Source organism: Neofelis nebulosa, chromosome 13, assembly GCF_028018385.1.
Source record: "Neofelis nebulosa isolate mNeoNeb1 chromosome 13, mNeoNeb1.pri, whole genome shotgun sequence".
NCBI lineage: Eukaryota > Metazoa > Chordata > Mammalia > Carnivora > Felidae > Neofelis > Neofelis nebulosa.
The window spans coordinates 67,771,012-67,783,261 of NC_080794.1; the positions used below are offsets into that span (position 1 = coordinate 67,771,012).

The following is a 12,250-nucleotide window of genomic DNA, read 5'->3' on the forward strand; positions in this document are numbered from 1 at the left end:
AGATCTCAGATGTGCCAGAAGTTATAGAAAGAGGTTTGGTTGACCTTAATCTTCCTCTTCCTCTTCCTCCTCCTCCTCTTCCTCTTCCTCTTCCTCCTCCTCCTCCTCCTCCTCCTCCTCCTCCTCCTCCTCCTCCTCCTTTTTTGAGTACAGTTGACATACAAAATTGCATTCATCTCAGGTGTACAACTTAGTGATTTGACAGATTTATATATTATGCCATGTTCACCACAACTGTAGCTACCACATACCTATTACAGTGTCATTGACTGTATTCTTTATGCTGTGTTTTTATTTCCATTACTTACTTGTTTCATAACTGGAGGCCTGTATCTCCCTCTCCTCTTCACGTATTTTACCCAACTCCCTACCCCCTCCCCTCTGGCAACCACCAGTTTGTTCTTAAAATTTATCTTTGGCTTCCCTGTAGTTTGGAGGATAAATTTAACTTAGCACATAGACCATGGTAGTTTGGATCTTGTCTAACTTCCTACCCCCCCCCCCCCTTTCTATGCACTCCCTTAATTCATGCAACAGAGAATGTATCCTCCTGTTTCACACCAGAGTGTGAAACTCTGGCACTTATCTCTGGGGTCCTTTCCCCCCTTTTCATCTAGCTAGTCCTAAAACTCAGTGCAAATATGGCTTTCTAGAGAAAGCTTTCCCTGGGCAAGATTATCTGTGGAAACGTAACTCAAATTATCTAGATTTTTGAGAAAAATCTGGAAAGAAGCGATTCATTTTAGCATATGGAAAGCTTTTTATTTTATAATTTTTTATTTTATAAGCACCTAAGGGATGGGAGGACCAACGTTTTTCTCTGTGTTTACGACAGCGAATGATCTTAAATTGTCCCTGGACAAGAGATAAGTAAGATTTGGATTAAGGTAATAATTGTGGCATTGAAAAGAAAGGGGACCAATTATAGAGTGATTTGACAATAGAAGTAGACTTTGTGACTGTGTAAAGTCACAGGAAGGAAGAGTGCCTGATAACTCTGACCATGACAAGAGCCAAAAGGACACTATTGATCTGATAGTCTGATTGCCTGAAAAAATATCTAAGGCCAAGGGCTGTGCCCACAGCATGTTTCTTTCCTGACAAAGAAAATGCCAGTTTCTCAAAAGCGCAGAGTGGTAGAGGGGAGGTCCTGGTTGGCATTGCCGCCAAGGTGTACCATGGAGGGGATAATGACCTTCCTTTGTGGTCGCTTTTCCTGTTAGCTGCTTTTCTGACATTTTGCCCCGTTGTCTCCCTTGGCTGCTCTGAGTGCCGGAGGCAGTAGCCAGCTGTAGCTAAGTTATTGAAACCAGGCTTTTTAAAATGGAGACTTTTTAATTTAAAGTGCTTGGTAGAGATACCAGAGGTTGTAATCTAGAAGCTTTGTAATAGGCAGCTGGGGAATGAGCGAGGGGGAAAAAAAAGGACATATTAACTTTCCTTTCTTCAAATACTGTTGTACTAATATTGAGCTTGAATGTTTTCATAATGAAGATGTGGGAAGGTGGCTGAGGAATCCTCTCTCCCGCGTCTATCAGCCTGGATGGTCTCTGAAACCTTCTAGCCCAGAGGTTCCAACTCCCAAAGGGAGCTTTTGAGTTTCACTGGTAGATCATTACTTGTGATATGATCTGACTGCCCTTAGGTTTATACAGTCTCTTTCCCTTTTTTTGATGCTGAATATGCCAGTTTAATAATCAGATAGAAAGCCGATACTCGTGTAATGTCTACTAGTGGTATCACACCATCAGTCGTTAAAAATAACTGAAAAGTATGCCATGGTGTTTGTCTTTTTTCCTCCCAAGTATCTTCTTAGCAGACCAGAGTCTAACAAATCCTGACAGATTCATGTTTTAAACTATTGGAAACCATTTTTTCTCAGGTGAATATTGATAAAACAAACAGAAAAATGAAAAGCATAGAGAGCAAAAAGCATTTCTTTGCTTGAAGTGTATGTCATTAAAAGTGTCGATAACCTGTGCTTTGCCACACAGACACCAGGTCAAGGATATTATATTCAACAAATATTTACTGAGAACTTAGAATGTACCAGGGCTGAGGGATTCACTAATGAAGGCTACTGATACGAGTTCTGCTGTCATGGAAAGAGAAGCACTGATCATATAAGTAATTGATGGCAATTATGAGAAGTGCTACAAAATGGAAGTATTGGTAACTATGAGAGCATACGTTGGGGAGAAGGTCTGACCTGTCCTCAAAATGTTTGATATAATTACTGTGTTCAAAGAGTTAAGATCTACTTTGGAAATTAAACATTTTTAAGTGCTCATAAACATTATTTGAAATAATCTAAGGTCACTGTATGAGTTGCCTTCAGATTTCTGTAAAAACCTTATCGAGGTATAATTGGCATTCAGGAACTACTCAGGTTAAAGCATACACATTGGATAAGTGTTGACATAAATATACCCACACAGCCATAATGATAGTCAAGAAAATTTGCATATCCATCACCCCCCCCCCACTCCAAAGTTTCCTTGTCCTCCCTTATAATTCCTTCCTCCCTCCTTTCTTCATTTCCCCACTGCCACCATAGTCACAGTTGGGGATTTGCTTACTGTCACTATACAATAGTTGGCATTCTGTAGCATTTTTGTAAAAAGTCATCTTATATCCTCAGTTTTTTGAGTGGCTTTTTTAATTTCTCATAATTATTTTGAGGTTCATCCATATTGTTGTGTGTATGAGTCGTTATTTATTTATCTATGTATCTATTTACCTATTTGCTGGGTGGCATTCCATTTTATGGATATACCAAAATCGGTTTATTCATTTGCCCATGAATGGACATTTGGTTTGAATCTGAGTTTTGGCTACTACAAATAGAGCTGCCGGGGCCATTCCTGTACAAGCTTTCACATGGATATATGCTTTTATTTCTGTTGGGTAGATACCTAGTGGCAAAATGGCTGAATCATACGGTAGATGTGGCTTCGCATTTTTAAGAAAATGACAAACGATATTCTAAAGTTGTTGTACCATTTTACATTTCCATGAGGAGCACGTGAGACTTGCAGTTGCTTCATATCCTTATTAACACTTGTTATGGTTGTCGGTCTTTTCAGTTTCAGCCTAGGTTCCACGAGGCATGTCGTGGTATTTCTCTGTGACAGTAGTTTTCATTCTGGTGGTAACTTTGCTGTTGTGACATCTTTCCACGTGCTTGTTTACTATCTGTATATTTTCTTTGGTGAAGTCTCTGGCAAAAATATGTTGCCCATTAAAAAATTGGGTCGCTTTTGTTTTTTTTTTTGAGTGTTGAAAGCCCTTCTGCATTCTGGATGAAAGTCCTTTATCATAGTAAAACCTTGGATTGCAAGTAACTTGTTCTGTGAGTGTTCTGCAAAATGTGTGAACATTTCTAATAAATTTTTACTTGATAAAGGAGTGATGTCTTGCAATACGAGTGGTATAGGATGCTGAATGTCACAAGATCACAACCGAGCTTTCTTTTGCTGCAGAGGGGGAGAAGGAAAAGGCAGAGGAATCCTTCACTTCAAATGAGATTAGGGAGATGTGTAAAATTTTGGAAACAGTGCAAAATTTTGTAGAAAAGCACCACCTGAATGAGGCTGTAGCAGTGGGGACGATGAATCTGTTTAATGACAATACCACGAAATCCTCAAAAGGAGGCAAAAGCAAGTGTCATTGGATAGGTTCCTTGTTAAAGTTGTACAAAAAGAAGATTCCATTGAGCCAATAGATGGCACTGATTCTGTTAGTTATAGTGAAAGTGGTCCTACACAACATACCTCCTCTCTCTTGTCTCCTTCACACCAGCCAGGAAAGTTTTCAAAGGTAGGTGCAGGTTAATTTGTTTATTTTTCTTTATATTTTATATTTTTTAATTATTTTGTATTATATGACAGTATTGTTATCATTTTTTTTAATGCTTATTTATTTTTGAGACAATGTGAGAGACAGAGTGCAAGCCATGGAGGGGCAGACAGAGGGAGACACAGAATCATAAGTGGGCTCCAGGCTCTGAGCTGTCAGCCCAGAGCTCGACGCAGGGCTCAAACTCATGAACCATGAGATCATGACCTGAGCCAAAGTCGGATGCTTAACCGACTGAGCCACTCAGGCACCCCTGTAATCATTTTTCTATGAATATTTTTGGGTTGTGGTTTGAATCATCTGAATTTCCATTATTTCTTATGGGGAAATTCACTTTGATATATAAGTGCTTTGGATTACAAGCATGTTTCTGGAGTGAATTATGCTCACAAACCAAGGTTTTACTGTATGTGGTTTGCAGATATTTTCTCCATAGCTTATTTTTTTAATTTTTTTTTAACGTTTATTTATTTTTGAGACAGAGACAGAGCATGAACGGGGGAGGGTCAGAGAGAGAGGGAGACACAGAATCCGAAACAGGCCCCAGGCTCTGAGCTGTCAGCACAGAGCCTGACACGGGGCTCGAACTCACGGACCGTGAGATCATGACCTGAGCCGAAGTCGGACGCTTAACCGACCAAGCCACCCAGGTGCCCTACCATAGCTTATCTTTTAATTCTCTCGACAGTGACTTTCAGTGAAGAGAAGTTCATAATTTTGATGAAATGTAATTTGTCAATTATTTATTTTGGACCATGCTTAAGGTGTCATAAGAAATCTTTGCTAAAGTCAAGGTCACAAGGATTTGTTTCTTCAGCTTTTTTGTAGATGTTTTGTAGCTTTATGTCTTATACTCAGGCCCACGATCTATTTTGAGTTTAATTTGTATATGGTGTGAGGTATGAGTCAAAGATTATTATTGCAAATCTCCACTGAATTGGCTTTGCACTTTCATCAGAAATCAATTGTCCACATATATTCAGGTCTTTTCCTGGACTCTGTTCTATTCCATTCATCTAGTTTTCTTTCTTGACGCCAATACTATGTTACCGTGAGTATCATAGTTTTATAAAAGTCTTCAAGTCCAGGAGTGTAAGTCTTCCAAGTTGTTGTTGTTGTTTTGAGAGAGAGAGAAAGAGAGAGAGAAGAGAGAGACCATGTGCACATGCACATGAGCGAGGGAAGGGGAGAGAGAGAGAGAGAGAGAGAGAGAGAGAGAGAGAGAGAGAATATCCCAAGGAGGCTCCACAGAGCCTGATGTGAGGCTCAATCCCATGAACTGTGAGATCATGACCTGAGCCAAAATCACGTCTGACGTTCAAATAACTGAGCCACTCAGGTGCCCCCCAAGTTGTTCATTTTTATCAAAGTTGTCTTTGTCATTCTAGGTATTTTGTATTTTCATATGAATTTTGGAATCAAGTTGTCAATTTCTACCCTCCAGAAAAGCCTTCTGGAATATTGATTTTGAGCTTATGTAAAGCCACAGATCAGTTAGAGGAGAATGGACATTTTACAAATATCAAGTTTTCTGATTCATGGCCACATTATATCTCTCCATTTATTTAGGTTTCTTTTAATTTAACTCAGCTGTATTTTATGGTTTTTATAGATCTTGTATCTCTTTTATTAGACATACCTAAACATTTAATAAATTTGATTTAAAAAATGATATTAAAAATTCAATGCTTTAATTTTTGCTGGTACTTTATAGAACAAGTAGAGAGAAAAATCGGTAAGGGTATAGAAGAATTGAACAACACAATCAACTAACTTGACTTAATCGATTTTGATAAAACACTTCAGCCAACAAAAGCAGAAAAGACATTCTTCTTAAGTGTATATGGAATACTTACCAAGATCAGCCATATTCTGGTCCTTTGTGACTCACTACACTTATTGTAACTTTTCACTTGTAAAATGGAACTATTTTGACTAGTTTCAGAGAAATATGAAAATTACCTAATGTGTGAATAAGTATTTTGAAGCCATTAGAGAGACTTTGAGAATCAAGAATTAATAATAGAAAAAAAAATCCTTACTACTAAAATGTGACTTTAAAATGTTAAGTAAGTACAAACCTCCACCCTCACATCCCATTGTGTATGTTAGTTTAGTGGAGAGAGATCAAGACAGTGCAGTGGAGGATGAAAATGTGGCTTTTTGGTTTTTGGAAAAAGTGTCAGATTAGCACATGGAGAAGATATTCTGCACAGTGCAAACAATAGCCTAAGTAAATTTCTGAAGGCAGGGAAGGAGAAGTATAGTTAAGATTAGCAACTACTTTCACTTCACTGGGGCACAGAGTGCATAATGGGGAGCAGTAGAAGTGTGGTCAGCCTGTGGGGGGGTGGATTTGGTATTAATCTAGCGAATTTGTGCTTTACTGTGTAGAGATGGGAAATTATTTCTTTTGTTTTTAACATAGTCCACAGGAAGGTTGGGAACTCTCTCTTTAAATAACAAAGGCTATTGGAGTAAGTCATTTATTTGCCATAAACTAACAATTCAAAAACTAAAAAGAATCTTCCAATTTTGTCATTAATCAATTTCATACGAACCTCCAATTTGTTTCAGACTTCCAGATGTGAAGGTTTTTCTCCAACTCTGTTTCTTTGGTATGAGACTTGACCTTTCCATCAATGGTTTAATCCCAATTAAATCCATTCTAGATTGGGCGATAACCTCTTAACACTTCACTGTTGTAATCATGGGAAACAGCCCTTTGTGGATGTTTCCAGTTCTTGAAAGAAGAAGGCACATCAGGGCTCAAGGATCGGGGAGATATAGATGTGTGCTTCCCTGCCCCCCCTCCCCGACCCCCACCTGGGAACTCTCCCTTGGGGATTAGCTCTGTGGCAATTACAATTCAGGACACAGTTTAGCATTTAATCCTTTCTGCTTTCTTCAATGTTTGTTTCATGTGTATGTCTTGGCTCTGTAACAAGACCCCAGTCTCCTCATACCAAAGCCTACTTTTCCATTTTGCAAAACTTTGCTGAGGACTAGAAGGGTGTAAATAATTGTATACAGTGTTTGTGTGGATATAATGATGAGTCAGACTCAGACCTTCCCTGAAGTAGCTCAGTTGGGTGGGAAGTAAAAGGTAATGAACTATTAATCATGTGTGGTGCCATTGGAACCTTAGGAACCAGTGACTTTCTGAAACTACTGGCAGTGAAGGGTCTACAGAATATTGGGGGAGGGAGTGAGCTGAATTTTAGAGGATGAGGGGGATTTTACCAAAGAAAGAAACCTACTAAGTGTACCTGTTAGGTGCCCAATGCATACTTGGGGATGGGTCAGTTACGAAGAAAGGGGCTCAGTTAAGAAGAATCAATACTTTAGAGGTAACCTCATAGCTTATATGCAGCTGAAAATGGATCTCACTGAGGGACATAGTACTAGGCTCTGGAAAGAGAATATGACTTAGACTCAAAAATCCTACATTTCATGCTGTGCTTCTCCCTTTCAAGATGTGTTTAGCTCTGCCTGCCACCAGGCACCACAGCTAAGTAGATGATGTCACTTTTCATATGATTTGGGGTCCGAACTAGCTGAGGTAATTTGGATTTTCTTCTCAGGGCAGTTATTGCCTTCTCTTTTAATCTCCTCCTCTTTTACTACTTTGAATTTTAACTTTTCTAAGACTTCAGGGGGTATTTTCTCTTGGGTGGAGTTATCTGTCAAGATTCTTTGGAACTTCAGTCTCCTTAATGCCTTGTTGTCCAGACTCAGAACTAAGGCCAGAGGTCTCAGACAAAGGAGGCCGACTGGGTAATAGTTGGCTAATAGGACCATATATCATTGAGGACAATTTCCCAGCAGAAAATCGTCAGCCATTGATTAATATGGAGTGTGGACGTCTGTGACTGGGCTGTCTTTGCTCATTAAGTCACAAGCTGGGCTTCTGACTCCATTTGCAATTCATCAGGGTCCGTGTTCTCTAATTACAGAGTTGAAGACAGCAGTGCTCAGATTATCCAGCTCTTTCTCTTTATCATGGAAACACACACAGAGGAGGCAATTTATAACAAGGTGCGAACTATGACCTTTTTAGCATTTCAATTGTGCCAGAGTCTCTAGGTGGTGTTCCTTTGGATGGCCTGTGTGTGTGCGCATGCACTCATACTCTGCTATAAAATGAGAAGAGGAGAGAATAAAAACCATACTATCGTTCATTTAATTAAACCCTTCTGTTTTTATTAACACTTCTAGGCATGGAGTTCATTGTACAGAATCTCACCAGTAAATGTTTTTGTAGTTGTTTTTGCTTCTGTTAACCTCTCTGCTTTTTATTTTATTAATTAATACTTATAGAATCTTTGAGCTGGACAGGTCTTTAGTCCAACTCCCCAAACCTCTATATTTTATCTCTGAGCACAGTTTCTGTTTACACACTTCCAATTTCAGGGATCTCAGTCCCTCAAAGCCACTTCTGCTCTTGGAGTATTCTAATTACAAGTTAAAGCCTTACACATAAAATTAAATTTTTCTCTCTTTCAGTTTTCCACTGGAAGTTGGTTTCTCTTTATGTGCTACCTTGTTCAAACACTCTGTTCATTGAAACCCACAAGTTCCACGCGCCCCACCCCCCAATCCCTGCTGTCTCTCCTTAAGAAACCCTTCAGGTAGGTAACATACCTTAGTACTTGTCCTACTCTGTCCTCTCCAGAACCATCCTCTTTTGCTCCACAAGTTAAGGTCCAAAAATGCTGAATTGGGGCCCTGGTTGTGTCAGGGGGAGGCTGTGTCAGGGGGAGGCTGGAGACTCCACCACTGGAGGGGGAGTCCATGCTCCAGTGGTCCAACTGTTGGCCTTGTAAGCACACAGAGAAAGTTTGAAGAATACTTTATATGGCTAAACTTTGGGTTCATGTCATGGATCCAGCCCATTAAAGTCTACAGGTGGAGCTAAACATTCCTAAGTGCTTCCCTGCTCTTTCCCACTTAGCTCCTTCTCGCATGCTTTTTTTTTTTTTTTTTTTTTTTAACCACATGGCTACCCTCTTGTGGTAGGCAGAAGAATTACCTTTCTCTTGGACCACTTGTCTCTTGCTTGTTCCCTGGTCCTTTATTACTGCTTCTGATTCTTTTAAAATTTTTTTTTTTTTTTTTTTTTTTTTTTTTGGCAGTAGTGAATGTATCAATATGGGGTAGCATAAAGTAAAGTCTTCCTAAACCTCAGCTCTGGTCATGCACTCCCGTGCTGAATGAATGAATGAATGAATGAATGACATATAACAAAGCCAAAGATAAGTGTCTAAAACCAACAATAGAGTCTAAAAACCAATTATTTAGGATATGAAAGAAAAGATACTGGGAAATAGGAACCAGTGAATACCTAATATGTACTACACATTGTGCTAAGGTGCTAAATGTTTTATTTAGGCTAGTTTTGCTCTTCTAGCGTCTTTCTGATTCATTCATTAATTCCATGAATTTCAAACCTCGTGGTGGGGTGTGTGTGTGTGTGTGTGTGTGTGTGTAAGATTATGTATGTCTTTTTTTTTTTTTAATTTTTTTTTTTCAACGTTTATTTATTTTTGGGACTGAGAGAGACAGAGCATGAACGGGGGAGGGACAGAGAGAGAGGGAGACACAGAATCGGAAACAGGCTCCAGGCTCTGAGCCATCAGCCCAGAGCCTGACGCGGGGCTCGAACTCACGGACCGCGAGATCGTGACCTGGCTGAAGTCGGACGCTTAACCGACTGCGCCACCCAGGCGCCCCAGATTATGTATGTCTTTTAATTAAGTGTTGGTTCATCTTGCTGAGTCTGTTTTTTCACAGGATGCCCTGGATTTTCAAATATCCTCCATGGGTTGTGTTCTTTTGTTTCTGCTTGAGGTCTAGGAGTATCAGCGGACATAGACAAATTTTTATGTATTTGTCTACGGTAGATTTCTGCATCATGCAGACCGTGTGAATTCAAACTTCAGATTCATAGCTGCAGCTAGCCTTGGGTTTTGTTCTCTCTCAAGTGACTGTTCCCATCTCCCCCACTCTAATTCAAGGCTCTGATCAGAAGGCAGTTTGTTTCTGCTTCCCTAGATAGTGGCTGACATATTTCAAGGCTCCATGTTATGTGTCTGATAACACATCAAACTTTATATATGCACTGTTTCCAGCTATTTGCCTTGTAGAGCATAAGGACAAGAATCTTTCCCTTGTACAAATATTAGAATGCACCCATTAGAATGTTCCTAGAGCCTATATTTGTTCCACAAAACACCATGGGTCACAAAGTGAGTCAGCTCCTGCTTGCCACTTTGGTTTGAGTTCTCAGTTCGATTTTGACATGCAGGAATTTTACTTTCAAGCTCCGAAATTATTTAAGATTTTGAATTTTTCTATGTTTACTATGTCAGAATGTTTGTTAAGAGATTACGTCCCATTCAGTTGTGGCCTCACTCTCCTGTATAATCTTCAAGCTAACCTAATATCATTACCTTGATCTCAGGATGACACTAATGTTCAGGATGGTTAGGTAAATTTTAGAGGTCACAGAGCCAATAAGTGGCATAACAGAGATGGACAGCAGCTAGCAAAGGAGACAAAAGAAGGATGTTGGTAGAAGAAGGAAGAAAACTAGGAATGAGCAGTGCCATGGAATTTAGGGAAGGAAAGCGGCTCAAGGTTTGGAGAAGAATCAAATGCTATTAGAGGGGTAAGGACTGAGAAAATCATTGGGTTTAGCAATTTTCTAAAGGGAACAGATTGTGTGTAAGTGGCTGTTTGAAGTGGGCCTGGAGGGCAGGGACTGAGTTCTGTCCTCTTCCTTCAACACTACTTGCAAATAGGCACTTAAGCGGTTTTTGATGGTGATGGTAATTATCCAAAATTTTCCTTGAAATTGCTCTTCCCATTTGAAAAATTTATGCAAAAATGTGGGATCGGTCCGGCTTTATGCTCACCCTTTGAATACACTTTTTCTTTGGGAAGCTGCCTATAGAACCCCCTCAGGGGAAAATCACAGAAAGGAAGGATCAGTTAGGACAGGCCAGTTGGAGGATGTAGATGTGGTCACTGTAGCCTCGTAGGGAGAGGCAGAACATTCTTTCATAAACACATACAATGCATTGTGCACTTCCCTAAGCTCTTCGTACTCAGTGTCTCAACCTTTTGGAAAATGGCACTGTTATTCCCACTTTAAAGATGAGGTAACTTAGGGTTTAGAATTTTGATGTGCGCAAGGTATGAGAGCCAGAAATGACGGAGATGGTGTTCAAACAGGGGCTGGTTGGACTCCATGGTGAGGCGTCTTAATGCTTCAGGTCCCAGAGTAGGATCTGTTTCAAGTGGTTCTTGAAATTTCCGTGGGCACGTGGGGGGATGTGACTCCCAGAATCAAAATGAGAGATCAGCATGCTCCAAATTATCTTCTAGACACTAAGATGTGTAAGATGTGGGCCCAGGTGGGTGATTCAGGACCTTTATGGGCTCTGAGTTTGACTCACCAGTCTCTCCTTAAGAGTAGACAGAAGCCAAAGGCTGCAGGCTCAGGAGGGGTGTCTGCGTCATGTTAGAGGAAGGGAGATTGGAGAGCCACCTGCTTCACATGGAGCCATTTCTCAACCGAGCTGAGGTGAGACTTTCATTCATCTATTCATTGATCCTCCATGCACTTAGGAGTTCATTTGAGGTGAATAACTGTTTATTGAGGATAGACTTGGGAAGGCAGTAAAATCGGAAAGATGGGAAGAAGAGTTTCTATCCTGCAGAGTGACACAAGAATGCCTACCATACGTCAGGCACTGAGCTAGGGTGTAAGGACAGCAAAATGGATAAGGTAGTGAAGAGACAAGCTGTCTAATGTATTAACTGCTAACCACACGCGGCTGTAAATGAAATTCAACTAATTAAAAATAAATTTAAAAATTCTATTTCATAGTTGCACGAGCCACATTTCAAGTGCTCAGTAGCCACATGTGGCTGATGTCTACTATACTGGTTAGAACAGCTATAGACCATGTCCATCATTGTAGAAAGTTCTATTGGATGGCATCAGTGAGAAAAGCCTTAATTCTAGAATCAGAAGGCCTGGATTGTGTGTGTGTGTGTGTGTATGTGTGTGTGTGTGTGTGTGAGTGAGAGAGAGAGAGAGAGACAGAGAGACAGAGAGTTCTTGAATAGGTTTAAAAAATAATCTGCCTTTCTTCCCTTATCTGCAAAATAGGAAACATAGTAGAACAGTAAACTAGGGAATATCTTATTGAGCACTCACTGTGTTCTGGGCACCATTATAACTGCATTAAGTGTATTAATTAGTGTAATCTATACAACCCACCCCCATGAGAGAAAGGCTGTTGTTATCTTCATTTTAGATGTAGAGACAGGAGCAGGAAACTCATGCAGCTCATTGACCGTGGAGTGGGATATGAACCCAAAC

The 12,250-nt window shown here is 40.1% G+C and overlaps 1 protein-coding gene across 3 annotated transcripts in view; it reads left to right on the forward strand.

The window, feature by feature from the left end:
• Positions 1-12,250, forward strand: part of SORCS3 (sortilin related VPS10 domain containing receptor 3) — a 596,149-nt gene that overhangs the window by 329,642 nt on the left and 254,257 nt on the right. The window lies entirely within an intron of this gene.